The sequence below is a fragment of the Balaenoptera acutorostrata genome, chromosome 12 (assembly GCF_949987535.1).
Source record: "Balaenoptera acutorostrata chromosome 12, mBalAcu1.1, whole genome shotgun sequence".
NCBI lineage: Eukaryota > Metazoa > Chordata > Mammalia > Artiodactyla > Balaenopteridae > Balaenoptera > Balaenoptera acutorostrata.
The window spans coordinates 35170397-35186139 of record NC_080075.1 but is presented as its reverse complement, the minus strand read 5'-3'; the positions used below and the strand labels follow the sequence as shown (position 1 = coordinate 35186139).

The 15743-nt window shown below is 45.2% G+C and overlaps 1 pseudogene; it reads left to right on the top strand.

Annotated features, from left to right (window-relative positions):
* The first annotated feature begins 2120 nt into the window (after positions 1 to 2120).
* LOC130709354 (transmembrane and coiled-coil domains protein 1-like) lies at positions 2121 to 3346 on the top strand (annotated as a pseudogene).
* Positions 3347 to 15743: the final 12397 nt, after the last annotated feature.

The following is a 15743-nucleotide window of genomic DNA, read 5'->3' as shown; positions in this document are numbered from 1 at the left end:
TGGACATTTGAAGATGTTATGCAGTGTTTCAAGCAATTTCATATCCATTTTCTCATTTCATTCTTATAACAAAATTTGAAGTCAAAAGGTAAATATGGAGCTTCCCTGGTGGCGCAGTGGTTGAGAATCTGCCTGTCAATGCAGGGGACACGGGTTCGAGCCCTGGTCTGGGAAGATCCCACGTGCCACGGAGCAAATGGGCCCGTGAGCCACAACTACTGAGCCTGCGCGTCTGGAGCCTGTGCTCCGCAACAAGAGGCCACGACAGTGAGAGGCCCGCGCACCACGATGAAGAGTGACCCCCGCTTGCCACAACTGGAGAGGGCCCTCGCACAGAAACGAAGACCCAACACACCAAAAAATAAATAAATAAATAAATAAAGTTACATCTGTTTTAAAAAAAAAAATTCCATGTCTCTTCCTGCCTTAAAAAAAAAAAAAAAAAGTAAATATGCCTTTTATAGATGAGGAATTTGAGGTGCCCTGCATATAGCTACTCTGTCTTCCCAGCTCATCTGTCATATTATAATTGTGATTAATTTGTTTTCATAGGTAGACCATAAACTGCAAGACAGGATAGATAATGCTATTTGTACTACTAGCATAATTCTTAGAACAAAGTACAAATTTTGGAATTTAAAAAAAAAAGAATAATGAATAAAGTTTAACACATGAGACCTCTTTCCTGATGAATGGATTCATGAAATCCTACGGTGTTAGACCTGGAAGTGTCCTCACGGGCTACATCGGGAGGGAAAGGATGGTGTAGGACTTAGTTCCTTCCCTAATGTTTCAACAAAACCAACTCCACATTAGTTTTTTCTCCCCATGTTCTTTTAACAAATATTAATTGAGCTCCTACTCTGCCCCAGGCCTTGTACTAGTAGCTAAGAACTTAGAAATTAATAAGACAAATGCCTTGTCATGAAATTTACATTTGTGAGACAAAGAATGAGTATATAATTTCTAGAATTAAATGTAAAAAAACCCCAGAAAAACAAAGAAAAGCAAAACAAGGCAGGGTAAGGTAGGAAGGGCACTGGAAGACACAGAATTATTTTAGATAGTTTTAACAGAGATGTCTTTTCTCAGGTGAAATTTAGGCAAAGATATGAAGGAAACGAAGGATCAGGCCATCTGAGAATGTAGGGGCAGTGTTATAAGCAGAGGAGCAGCAAATGCCAAGACCCTGAGGTGGGAGAGGGTTTAGCATGATCCAGAAGGAATGAGAAGGCAGGCATGGGCTGAACAAGGGCAGAGTGCCATGTATGAGAGAGGTGATCAACCAGGTCAGCTCATGGGCTGCCTTGGTAGATTTTCTTTGAGTAAATAGTTCTATGGATAAAGAAAAAGCTGAAAAATACTCAGTTTTATATTATAATTTGTGATTATTGCTCCCTTTTTTGACCTTTAAAAAAAACTGAAGTATAGTTAATTTACAATGCTGTGTTAGTTTCAGGTATACAACAATAATATATATATATATATATATATATATATATATATATATATATATAATATTTATTCTTTTTCAGATTCTTTACCATTATAGGTTATCACAAGATATACAGTACAGGATATCTTATGATATACAGTAGGTCCTTGATGTTTATCTATTTTATATATAGTAGTGTGTATATGTTAATTCCAAACTCCTAATTTATCTCTCCACCCTGAACCCCATCCTCTCTTCCATCTTTTCCTCTCTTTCTTCATTCCTTCCTTTTCTTATCTTTCTTTCTTTCTTTGTGTTACACACCAACAAAGGGATCTGGACCATGTTCTCTTTACCTGTGATAAACACAGCACCTGGCACATAAGGATACTCAAATGATATTTTTGAATGAGTGAGGAAATTGAAACCTGAAAGGTAAAGTAGCATTTTCAAGGCCACACAGCTAATTAGTGGCAGAGCCAGAGCTGGACCTATATTTAGTTCAGTTTCCACTACTTTACCACATCCCTTGCACGGAATCAAAAACAGATCCAAAGAATTTTGCAATTAGCATAGCTTGTCATTTCCTGCTACTGCCTCCAAGTATAGTCTAGTCACCCAATCACGCAGCTAAGTCATTAGCAAAAGAGTACTTGTTGTTTCATTGAGTCAGGTGAAAGTTTTCATGGTGACAGTCAACATCAAAGATACAATGTGTTGTAAAGAACCAAAAGGTATGGTTTGGGAGGCAGGGTGGAGGGGCTGGACCGTTGGTACAGTGTCCCAGGTCAGGGAAGGGTGACTTAGTTGCAAACCTTCCTTAATGAGGGAAGAGAGAGAAAGGAAAAATAGCATCAAGAAATTGTCAAAGTAGAAAATGCCACATTTACTACTTTGCAGATGCGGAGGCCAGAAAGCAGACAGAATCAGAACACACATTGTTAAAATGACCCATAATGCTTTGGAGAACAATAATGTGATTGGCCAAGGCTTGAAGTATCTCTTTCAACACCAGCACAGGAGGTCATCCTTGTCTCCACACGATGTGCAGCAAATTCAGGTAGACCCGAGCCTGAAATGGATCTGGAAAGCAAGAATGCATGTGCTAAGACTGATGGTGTCTCCACCCACCCCACAGCTCTGAATGAGTCCTACAGCAGATCCAACTGCCATCCAAGACAAAGGAAGAGATGAATTTTCATAGTAGGTGGGGCAAGCCAGAGACCGCAAGGGAAAGTCACCAAATCAATAGTAATAGGAAATCTTGCCAGAGGATGGCAGTTGTTATAGTCAGGCCAGCCCGAGTCTCTAAGCTATGACTGATGCTTCTACCAGCTTAACTGTGATGGAAATAGCTTGTGTTGCTGCTGCATTTCAACCAAGAATGAATGGAGTAGTTGGAAGTAAGTAGCCTTGCCCAGACTTCCACTTGCATTGATGGCAGCATCCAACGGATTCCATGGATGGAATACGAGATGTTCAGAACACAAAGGCTGCTATCGCTCGCCTGCACCAGAAGACCTGAAGTTTACATAACAGATCGAGGTTGTACAAACATCCCAGAGGACAACGCTGATGAGTAGTTGAAACTTGCCAGCAGTGCAGACAAGCAGCAGGCCACCCACACCAAGCAGGTCTTTGAAGAACCAGAAATCTACTCAAATCTTCTTCCAGCTACAAAAGAAGCTTAAGTGCTACCACTGGAAGTTTTGGGAGATGGAGTGGGATGGGATCTCATGGCAACCACAGGACATCTTCAGGGACATGCACCAGGGTCTGAAGGATGTGGAAGTGAAGGTGGCTGGCTTCAGTGAGAGTGTGGTCGGCTTAACAAAGGTGCGCTTTCCAGCTTCTCCTGGCAGCCACTCAGGGGTGGAGGCCATGATCTCAAAGCCCAAGGAGATCATCTGACTAGTTGGAGCAAATTTGACCGTGTGGAAATCTCTCAAACTTGATGCCCAAAGGAATCATGTAATTTTAGAGCTTGAAGGGATTTTAGAGATTCTTAGAGATTATGGCAAAGCCGAATCCCAGAGAAGGTAGGCAAGCTGTACACCACCACACAGACAACAGCAGGGTAGAAATTTGAGCCCAGCATGTTAGCCTTCCAGCCTAGTCCTGGAGCCTCTTTACCCAACAGAATGTAGAATGGAGGAATACAAAGTTGGATGCAAATGATCAACTGGCATGCTGAATTGATAAAGCAAAGACTTTTAAGGACCAAGTGTTGATCCAGTAGACAGACTCTGGGCCACTGCTAGCATTTCATTTGTCTAAAGGCACCCCTTCCCCTGGGTGGACTCAGGCCACAGGAAGGCCATCAGTTTGGCACGAGGTGTGTGGGCAGGGCTTCGGCCTCTGCATGGCTTCTTGTCTGGGTAGTTTGTGTAGGAGACACCCTGGACAGTCTCATCCAGCAGCCTGGCAAATTGGGGAAAAGTTACAGGGAAGCCCTTGATGTAGGAGGATGGTGCAGGGAGTCAGGGAGCTTTGGATACTCTTTGGTATCCATAGCCCAGTTCTGTGTGCTCTTGTCTAGCTAATGGGGTCAGAACTCAGCTTGAGGCTGGAGGACTTCACACCGTTCCCTGACCTGGTTCCACCGGGGTGTGTAGCTGAGTTCTGTGACTGTCACGGCTTAAACCACAAAACTGAGAGACGGTAAGCAGAAAGCTCTCTTCCCCGCTGTTGCCTCCGATACCAGAATGCATCTCTCCCCTCTACTGGGTGCTTAGGGCCAGTTCTAGTTGCTTTCCTGGCTAGAAGTGGCACTGAGGCCTGCTGCCTGGAACCTGGGGCTCCAACCCACTGCCAAGCCTTTGCTCACAGCTGTCCCCATTGTCAATCAGAAAAGAAGAAGCAGGGTCTGGCCGCACAACCATCTTGTCTCTTTAAGACCAGGGCAGTTCACTTCCACTGCTGGACCTTCCATACGGCCTCTCCACGCCTCCTGCCACCTACTCCGAGGAGTTCCATCCTCTTGCAGGGCAAGGCTCACCTATTTCCTGCCTGAGCATGACCGAGATGCAGAGTAGCTGCATTATTGTCTTTTCCTCATGGGTTCCAGGAGACAATCTCCCCACGGAAAATAGTCTGAGCTTGGAATTCTACCAAAGCACAGATTATTCTGCCTGGTTTCTTTAATATGTACACAGAGAGTCTTCTAAAGAACCACACCCACCAGTAGACTGTTACACCAGTAACAGGCTCTGGTCCTGAGGAGGGTATTTTGAACATTTGTGACTTTATAGTTGATTGTCTCTATTTGTGTATTTAAAGTATACATTGACATATGCTAGTATCACATTAATAAATTTTATATAAGGTTGTTTTAAGATACTCTGTTTTTAGGAAAATACCCACACCAAACTGCTAATAATGGGATTAGGGATAAAGGTAAGTGTGAGAATTTTCATTTTCTATACTTACTATGGTTTGAGGTTTTTGTTTTTTTTTTAACAACAACACATGTCACTTTTGTGATCACAGACAAAACTTAAAAACATGGGAAACATATACTTCACATACTATGCCTAATTAAACACTACACACACACACATGATGTATTCTTTATTCTTGAGAATAGTATTTGATGTGGGGAGAGAGAGAGAGAGCACGAGCAGGTGCAGGTGAGCGTAGAGTCTGGAGACACCTGAACATGGATGAGGTGACATCATCAACAGGTAAAAAGCTGATGAGGAGGTTAAGTGCTGCCATACAAAGTGGCATTTCTGTCTGGGCAGCTTCAACTCTTCTCAGACCCTTCCTTCCAAGTGATGGCTTCTGCTCTACTTTACCTAAATTACAGGAAGTCCTAGTCCTTTGTCTCAATATTCACGCCTTTCAGCCCTCCCCCGCCTTTTGGTTAATCAACATTGAGAGCAGTTTCATTAGATGAGCTATATCACTATAGTCTGGTTTTTGGCAGTGATAAAAGTGCTTCCGGGGGTTTGCCATGCATATCACTTGTCTTCCACCTCCCCCCACGCCCCTGCACAACCGTCTACACACACACACACCACACACACACACACAACTTGAAAATGGTCTGAATGCAAGGCAGTTTTGTAACTTATTCAATAAACCATGCAAAAGATTAATTACACATTTTTACATTTAATTTGAGTTCAGTCTTTTCCTGTGCCTTTCTCTACACATACAAGGAGCACGGAACTCTGACACTTGACTTTCTGTGGAATGACATCATCTTCTTGGCCCTGTGCCTGTGGCTGTTCTCCTGGCTGAAATTCAAGCAAATGTCAGGCAGATTAAAAATCAGAAGGGGGAAATATGGTTGTGTGAAATCAACTGGATCAACTCACATTTATTATAAAGCAACTCTGGGCAGAATGCAGTAAAGGCTGAAGATTAAGAGAAAGCTTAAGATATTCCCAAAGTGAGAGTGTTGATTTGAATTCTTAAATTAAGCTACTGATCCAATTTCCATTTTTACATTTTGTGATCTTGGCTAATTTGATAGGAAAAATTTTATTCCATTGTTTTTAGATGAAATTTCTTGGATTACTGGTGAGAGTAAGCCCTTTAAAATATATTTCATTGTTATTTGCATTTCTTTTTGTGAATTGCCTATTTGTATATTTTGCCCATTATTCTTTCGAGGTACCAGCTTTTTCCTTATTACAAAGTAGCAGTATTTCATATACTAAGGATCTTGACCTTTTGTTTGCAATATTTGCCATAAATAATTTTCCTAGTTTGACATTTATCTTTTAGTTTTGTTTATGGTTTTTCTGACTTTCAAATGTTTTAATGTAGAAAATTCTATCCATTGCCTTTGGGGTTCATCTATTACCTTTTTGTTTTTTGCTTAGTAAAGGCTTTACTACTCTGAGATCTCATGAATCTCATAAATTTTTATCAGTGTTTTCTTTCAGTTTTTAATTCTTTGAATTCAACTCTTTAATCCTTCCTTATTGCATTTTGGAATATAGTGTGAAATAAAGATCTAAATTAATGATTTCCCCTAATAGGTGAATCTCCTATTTGTTGTAATTAATTCACCCTTTTCTCATTTATGAAATTTAAAGGATTATACAAATAATATAGCTTCAATAAAAAAATCAGAAAATACAAATAGTGGAAATGAGGGGGAAAACACTTGTATTTTCTTTCCACTCTGAGTTGAGTGTTAGCAATTTCCTCTGCCCTTCCAGACATTTTCTTCTCTAGATGATGCATACATTTCCCCTACAAATGGAATCATATTGCAATATGGTTTTGTTACCTGATGTTTTTCCATTCAGTAATGTATCATGACTATCTTTCCGTGTCAGTCAATATACTTTTACAGCACTATGTCCTAATTAACTTTTCATTGAAATATATTTTACATTCAGAAATGTGTACATTTCATAAGTGTACAGCTGGATGAATTTTTACCAACTGAACACATGCACGTAACCAGCTACTAGATCAAGAAGAAGAATATTACTAACACCCCCAAAACCCTCCAAATGGCTCTTGCCTGTGACCTCTCTTCCCCAAGGGTAACCACTGTCCTTCTGTCCTGACTTCTAACAGCATAGATTGATTTCATAGTCCTATTTTTGATAGCTACATTGTATTCCATCATACATAAATGTATCACAGTATACTTGCTATGGGTTAAACTGTGTCCTCCCAAAAGATATGTTGAAATCCTAACTTCCAGTACCTGCGAATGTAAACTTATTTGGAAATAGGGTCTTTGCAGCTATAATCAAGTTAAGATGAAGTCATCAGGGTGAGTCCTAATCCAATATGACTAGTGTCCGTATAAGAGGAAAATGCCATATAAAGACAGAGACACACAGAGAAGAAGGCTATGTGACCATGGAGGCGGAGATGGGAGTGATGCAGCCATAAGCCACGGAACACCAAGGACTGACAGCCACCACCAGAAGCTAGGAAGAGACAAGGAAGGATTCTACTTAGAGACTCAAAGGGACCATGGCCCTGCCAACACCTTGATTTCAGACTTAACTTCCAGAACTATAAGAGAATAAATATCTGTTGCTTTAAGCCACCTAGTCTGTGGTACTCTGTTACGGCAGCCCTAGGAAACTGGTGACCCAGTTTTGATGACTTTGGGGTTTTTCTTACATTTTATTATTTTATAGTGTTATGAATATTTATTTTTTTCCTTAGAAGAAACTATAAGAATGAACTATCTGAATCAAAGAATACTAGTAGACAATGTGAGTACAAAGTACGTAGTAAGACGATGGCTATGATTCACCAACTCTATCTCTAAGTGTTATACTTGGTGATAGAGGTGATGTGGGCTCCTTCCTTTGTAATGAATTCTCCTGTAACTCCAGTCTCACCAGGATTCCCTAGCCTGTGGGTACAGTGGGCCCACATAAAGATATAACTCACTTCTGCCACCACCTCCATAATCAGAACATTCCAGCCCCTTATCTCTAGGAGTCTCTGGGGTGGGGCGTGAGGCAGTGGTGGTTATCATTCCAGTTCTTGAATAATCCTCTCACCTTCTTCTCAACATCCCAACACATCCTCCATAAAGGCTTTTGGGGGCCTGACTGTGCTACTCCCTCTGAGAGCGCATTAAGTTAGTGGAAAGGACCCATCTCATCTTCAGAAGCTGAGCTGCAAGGTGCCAGGGCACCGTGGCATTCCATGTGGTCCTCATTGCATTAGAACCAGGCAATGTTTCTTAAACAAGGAGAGAAGGCCTTTCTTAGCCACTGTGTACCAGGAGCCCCCAAACAGCCCTCCCTGTTTTGTCTTGTCTCCCAGAGTCCCGCTGCCTGTAGCCCCTTCACCTGGGACTTAGCTAGGAAGATTGGAATCCGAGGCAGACACCATGTGTCAGCTGCATTACAGTCCCCATGTAAAATATTCCAGATTGATGATTCTACAGTTAGACTTCATGCCGGGATGTATCCAGATCTTAACAGTGAGCACACTTTCTGCTCAAACTCATTACCTGCTGTCTTCTTGAGCCTTCATAATATTTTGATATTCACAGGTAAAATATCCTCTTATTTCTCTTCTTTTTCAAAAAAAACATTCTTATAAGCCATGACCTATTTATTTCTCCAGATAAATATATAAATAATATTGTCGACCATTAAGAAGTTGTCAGGGATGGCATCAAACCAATGAAAGTAACAAGAGATTTGACATCTTTGGCATGTTTGCGTTTCCATCAGGAATGAGAGCATGTCTCTGTGCCTAGCTGAATCTCCTTTCACATCTCCTCCAGAGGGATTTGGGGAGCTGGAGAGGAATGGCAGAGAGCAGTCCGAACAACCTGCTGAGTGGGCTTTGGGAAGCCGATCAAGCATTGCTGGCTCGAGTACAGGGGAGGTCATTGAAAAAGGAGGCGGGATGAGTTCTGAGCCAGCTCTGGGTGTCTTCCAGGAATTCTTGATTTTTTTCATGGCACTGGATGAGAGTGTGTGCCCAGGGAACAAATCTGATGAAAGCAGAAAATAAGCTGATTTAGTAAAATTTGTCAGACACGAGGAATTGTGGCTGAACCCTGGAGCCAAGGAGCATGGAAAGAGGGGTAAATTGAAATCAGGTAGCAATGTGTCCTGTGGGTGTGGCTAAGCAGAGAGGGGGGGGTGAACTAAATTTCAGGAGACTTGGATTCCAGTCTGAGCTCTGAAGTCACGCTACTCTGTTCCCTTGGGCTAAAGGCCTTTCCTCTTGAGCATCTGTTTGCTCTTTTCTTGCTATAAGAGTGCTCACTGAAGGACCTCTAAGGCTCTCCTTTATCTGGGTTTCTAAGTGGTATTTACTAGAGCAACACGGGATTTGCATGGCTGGAAAAAGCCCCAAGATGTTAAACGTTCATGTCTAAACCAAAGGACATAATTATAGAATGATGTGATGAAGAAATGAAATTTCAAAGCACCTTTGGGATGATTCCTGCCAGTGGAATAGGAAAGGAAAAAAATCCAAGGTAGCTCAAGAACATTATTTAGGGGTGAGGGGTACCTAAAAGCACTAAAAGAGTGCTTTCCAAATGAGTTCTTTCTTTTGGTTTTGTTGGGTGAGGGCTCCCTGAGGTGAAATTCTCTCAGATATTGTGACTTGCTTTGCAGGTGGGATGAAGCAAGGAATGTGCCCCTTGCAGCGGGAGACTCTAACCACAGAAAAAATTTCCAGGTCATTGGTGTCTTTGGGGCTACACATTTGAAAAAGAAATTACATCGTTGGAGTTCCAGATTTTTTAAAACTCATTTCCTTTCCTTATTTTTTTAAAAAAAATTTTTACTTCCAGATTTTGCCATAAGCCTAGGTTTAACTCTGTCACAGAGATGAATTATTAAAATTGGGCCCCAGATGTGTGCTTCACAGATGGAGGGGCCTCCCCTGAAGCCTTTGGCAGAAACTGACATGTAGGGACTAAGTCCTTCAAAGGAGTCCCCACCAAGATCTGCAGTGCATAGAACCTGCCAGACTATATCTGCTTCTAATATTTCCATTTCCCCCATGGGGGTCCTGGCCAATAAATTCTTCCAATTATGCCCTCATGACTCCAACTGCAGAAGTCACCCAGTACCTCACTGCTCTGAAGGTCAAAAATGTCTTCATTGTGGCTAGCGTTATTGTTAGCCTCAAGAACCATTCATCGCCAGGTTTTTGAAGGGGAAATAGGAAAATTCTAAGTTTTGCATGGTACCCAGCCTCCAAGATGGCCTCCAAATCAGTCCCCAATGATCCCCCTCTTGGTATTCACACACTTGTGTGGTCCCCGCCAACGCTGTGGCAGGGTGTGCGTGAGTGTGTGAAAAATAGCATATTGCAGAAGAGGGGAGGTCAGCTACCATGTAGTGAGGTCACTCGGGCAGCCTAGAGTGAACCCCACATGATGAGGAGGAACTGAAGTCTCCAGCAACAGCCAGTGACAACTAGAGGCTTGACAACAACCTTGTGAGTGAACTTGGAGGTGGATCCCCCACCCCCACCCCAGCTGAGCCTTCAGATGAGAGTACAGCGCTGGCTGACAATTTGACATCAATCTCATGACAGACCTTGAACCTGGAACCACCCAGCTATGCCACTCCCAGATTCCTGACCCTCAGAAACTCAGTGAGGTAATACGTGTTTGTTGTTTTCAGCTCTGAAGTTTTGGGGTAATTTGGAATGCAGAAATAGATAACTAATGCACTCTGTGCTTTGTTTTTGATTTTCTGAGTAAATAGGAAGACATGCTATGTGGAATGAACACATATATGCTATATGGAATGACAGGTCAACATGTGTCTATCTTACATCCTCCCTGAGTTTGGGGCGGGATCAAGGAATCCATATGTTTAACTAGCACCCCAGATGATTCTTATCATCAGGAAAGTTTGAGAAACAATACAGAACAGGATTCAAAAATGAATGAGACATACCTCTTCTTCAGGAAACTGTGCAAGATGGAAAGCAAATTGGTACACAGAAATACGTTTGAAGAGAGGCACCAAGTGGCAAGGAAAGGTTTGAATAGCCTTGGGGGAATCAAGGAATGCTTCCTGGAAGAAATGACACATGAGTAGATCTCAAGGGTTGGTTAGGACCTCAGGGAGCAATATATGGAAAGAATCACAGAGTGAGAGTAACTGGTGGCATTTATCAGGGGCCTGCATTGCACCAAGCACTTTACCTGCCTCATCTTATCCAGTCCTCACAACAGTCCTGTGCAGTAGGAGCTACTGTCACCCATTTTACAAGTGGGAAAGCTAGGCTTTGGTTAGCACACTGTCCAAGGTCACACAGCCCCTGTGTGCAGTACTAGGTAGAAAGGAGATAGCTGACTCTATCTGTCATGCTTTTAACCGCTATCGTGTTCCATGTCCTAGGGGACGTGAGACTCAGAAATGTGAAAGGCTGGAGCATTTTTGCAAAAGACAGTAGTTTTGTGGAAATAACAGAAGATGGTGTCCATGGAGGGATATGGGCCAGGGGAGGATACTGTATGAAGTGCTGGAACCTGGCAGTGGTTTCCTAGTGCAAGCTCAACTCATTCATTTAGTGAATGAGGAAAGGGAGCCTCAGAAAAGTTCTGTGACTTGCCTGAAGTTTGATAGTGGCAAAGAGGAGTAAAAGTCCAGACCCCTGGCAGCCCCATTTCCATTGTGGACAACTAGAGGCCAAACTTTGATGCCTTACTAAGGAGGGCTGAGCTCTTCCATGGCTTATTTTAAAAAAAATAAATTAATTTAATTAATTATTTTTGGCTACGTTGGGTCTTCGTTGCTGCGCGTTGTGGTGTGCGGGCTTCTCATTGCGGTGGCTTCTCTTGTTGCGGAGCACAGGCTCTAGGCACGCGGGCTTCAGCAGTTGTGGCTCGCGGGCTCTAGAGCACAGGTTCAGTAGTTGTGGCGCACAGGCGTCGTTGCTCTGCAGCATGTGGGATCTTCCCGGACCAGGCTCAAACCCGTGCCCCCTGCATTGGCAGGCGGATTGTTAACCACTGCGCCACCAGGGAAGCCCATGGCTTATGTTTTTGTTTGTTTGTTTGTTTGTTTGTTTTGTTTTGTTTTTAAACAATTTTAAGTGTACACTTCAGTGAAATTAAGTGTATTCACAATGTTGTGCAACCATCACCACTATCCATTTCTAGAACTTTGTCATCAACCCAGACAAATTCTGTGTCCACTAAACAATAACTCACCATTCCTCTTCCTCATTCTATTTTCTGACTCTATGAATCTGCCTAATCTAGGTACCTCATATACGTGGAGTCATGTGTTTATCCTGTTGTGTCTGGCTTTTTTCACTTAATATAATGTTTTCAAGGTTCACCCATATTGTAGCATGTATCAAGACTTCATTTCTTTTTTCCCCCATTTTTTCTATTGTGGTAAAATACATATAATATTTACCATCTTAACCATTTTTAAGTGTACAGTTAAGTGAATTAAGTCATTCATATTGCTATGCAACCATCACCACGATGCATCACCCTAACTCTTTTCATCTTGCAAAATTAAAACTCTGTACCCATTAAATAGGAACTCCCCTTCCCTTACCCCCTCAGCCCTTGGCAAGTGCCATTCTACTTTTGGTCTCTATGATTTTGATGCATCTAGGTACCTCATATAAGTGGAATTATGCAGTATTTGTCTTTTTGTAACTGGCTTATTTCACTTAGTATAATGTCCTTAAGGTTCATCCATATCCTATCATGTGTCAGAATTTCCATCCTTTTAAAGGCTGTAAAATACTCCGTTGTATGTACCTACTACATTTTATTTATCCATTCATTTGTTGATAGACATTTGGGTTGGTTCTACCTTTTGGCTGTTGTGAATAATGCTGCTGTGAATATGGGTGTACAAATATCTCTTTCAGACACTGCTTTCAATAATTTTGGGGATATACCTAGAGGTGAAATAACTGGATCATATGGTAATTCTTTTTTTTTTTTAACTTTTGAGGACCTGTCATATTGTTTTCCACTGTGACCGCATCACTTTACATTCCCACCAACAGCACACAAGGGTCCCAATTTCTCCACATCCTCGTCAACACTTTTATACTTCATTCCTTTTTTCAAGGATAAGAAATATTCCAATGTATGCGTACACCACATTTAAAAACTCCATTTATCAGTTGATGAACATTTGGGCTGTTTCCACCCTTTGGCCTGTTGTGAACATTGCTGCTATGAACATTGATGTACAAGTATCTGAGTCCCGGCTTTCAGTCTTTTTTGGACGTGGAATTGCTGGCTCAAAAGCTAATTTGATATTTAAGCTCTTGAGAAATCTGTAGACTTTTGGAGATCTGCGCTCTGTAAGTTAGCTCTGGTCATCCTAGCCTTTGGAACAGATATCCCTGGGTGGGTGGGAGGCCTCCTCTCTCTCCCGCATCCACACCGCTGCCCTCCCCCCACTTCTTTGCTTTCCGGAAAGCGGTTCTCAGAGCCTCTAACACAGAGGTCAAGCGGCTGAAATGCAGCTGACCCCGGCGTCCAGCTGGGCTTGTCTGAGGGAACTACCTTTGGGTCGCTCCCAGCGTCTCCTGCGAGGGCGGTGCGGGCAGGAGGGGAGGCGCCTCCCGGTTCTCTGAAATCTCGCCAGCTCATCGGGCCCGACCGCCCACTCTGGCGGTGTCTCCGGGGCTGACCAGGTGAGCGGCCGAGCAGTCCCGAGCCCCGGGGCGGGCGCAGCCCTGCGGGATGGGAGCCTCGGGCGCCCAGTCCGCGCTGAGCCGGGCTCCGAGCTCCACCGCCCTCGTTCCCGCCCCAGGCGGCCGTTCCGGAGCCTGAGCCCAGGGAACGCGCGCTCCCTCCCGCGTGTCCTCGCCTCGAGCTGCCGCTTCTGCGTCCCCGACACTCCGGCCCCGGGGCGACTCCCGGGGTCCCCAGCCGCACGCGTGCCTGGGCGACCCGACGTGCCCCTGCCTGGAGCCCGGACCCCCTCCCCCTCGTGCCTCCCGCACCCGGCGGAGTACGCCTTCCCGAACCGGGTACCCTGGCCCTGGACGCCCCGCGGTCGCCGGGGCGGGGACAGCGAGGGGGGCGGGGGGGGGTGGTGGTGGCCACGCCGAGGAGCCGCGGTCCTCTGATCTGCGGCGGCGAGAGCGCAACTCCCGCAGAGCCCAGCCGGGAAAGAGCCCCGAGCAGAGGAGGGAGAGAGGGGACCTGTGCTCTTCCTATGGGCCTCTGGGAGCAGCGGCTCGTGTCCCCGGACCCGGAATAAAGAGCTCAGGACCTTGTCCGCCCGGCGCCGGGATGCCGCAGGTACGGAGCGCGCCCTTCGGGGCGATGCTCCGAGGACTCCACCGGCCGCCAGGGCGCGGGGGCTTTTGAGTGGGGAGGGGCCTTTTCAAGAGACTCGCGCTCGTGCTCATTTCTGCAGGGGACCCGTTCTGTCCCCTCCTTCTGTCCTTAGGCGTAGCCTCTGAGGCTCCGAGGACAAAGTTGGGAGCAGGAGGGGGCTTATCAGCAGAGGCTGCAAAGAGATGCTTCCAGAGATGGGAAGGTCTGGCCAGGGGGGCGATCCCTAAACGCAGGGGCTCCAGAGGACACCGGGTGGCAATGGGGTTCCTCTTGGGGAGGTGAGAATGAAGGAGAAAAAAGGATCGCTGGACAATTTCTCCCCAAATCCCAAATCTCCTAACACCCTGTCTCCCCAAGAAGTTTTTATGCTCTTTGCTTTTAAAACATGACTTTGAGTCTTCCAAGTAGCGAGCTTGCAGGGTCCCTCTCCAGAGGTGGCGCGCCTCGGAGACCCACAGGGCCTGCGAGGGGCGAGGACTGTCCCACGCCGACTGCATCCTTCCTGCTTGGGTGACAAGCCTGGCTCCCTCGGACCTTTCCGCTCTGGGTTCTGCTTCACACGTGATAGCAGCAAAGGGCAGGGCCTGAGAGGGGCAGGACCGATGCTCAGAGGAGGAAAGCAATCTGCGAAAAATGGAGGTGAAGTGTTGGGGGAAAGACGGGGGACTGGGGCCGGGCCTCCCTGTGCAGAGGGACTTGAGTTCTACCCCCAAAGGCAGGCTCCAGACATGTCACCTTTGAGGGATGCGGGCAGCATGCTTTCCTGGGGGTCCTAGGAGTCTTCCTTGTGTCTCCCTTTCCCAGGAACCTCAGGCTTTCACATTTCCCCTCCCTCTCTGGATTTCCTGCCCTCTGTGGAGCTCTCTTAGACCCCAGCCCTCTTCTTACATCCCAGCAACCTGGCCTGATGTTTGCAGGCTCTGGGAGGGACTGGGGCTGCAGGGAGAGGGAAGGGGACATGGGGATTCTGGCTCCCTCCTGGTTCTCCATCCCCACCGGTGCAGCTGACAACCCCCTCCTGGTACCCCAGCCCCATCATCTGGGTCAGGCGTGCCCTCCTCTTCCTCGAAGCTGACCGAGGAGGCCTGGGTCCTCACTAGTAATTCCTTGCAGTCCTAGGATGTAACATCCTCCCGCTCCAGGGACCCCCATGCTTTACAGACGTCACTGATCTCTTGCCCAGAGGATGTTGAAACTCTGAGAGCTCAAGCTATTTATCTCAGGACACACAACCAGCCAAGGAAGGATTTTGTTCCAGAGTCCCCTTTCTAAGCCACTCAATGATTAGGCTGGGACTTCACTCTTGCAGCCTCTGTCTGGGGACAGGCCTTGGTAAATGCTGTGCCTGGCTTCTAGGGTCACAGCAGACTTGCAAGTAGGAACAGGAAACCTAGTGAGGAGAGGGGAGGCAGCTGCTACATCGGCTCTGATTTTAAAGCAGTGTTTTGCCAGAAGGAAAGAAGCATGGAGAGCAGTCAGGCCTGTCTCAAAAGTCTTGCCTCTTCAGTGGAATTCAGAATAATTTTTTAAGCTACAGAATGGGACAATTCCACAAGGACA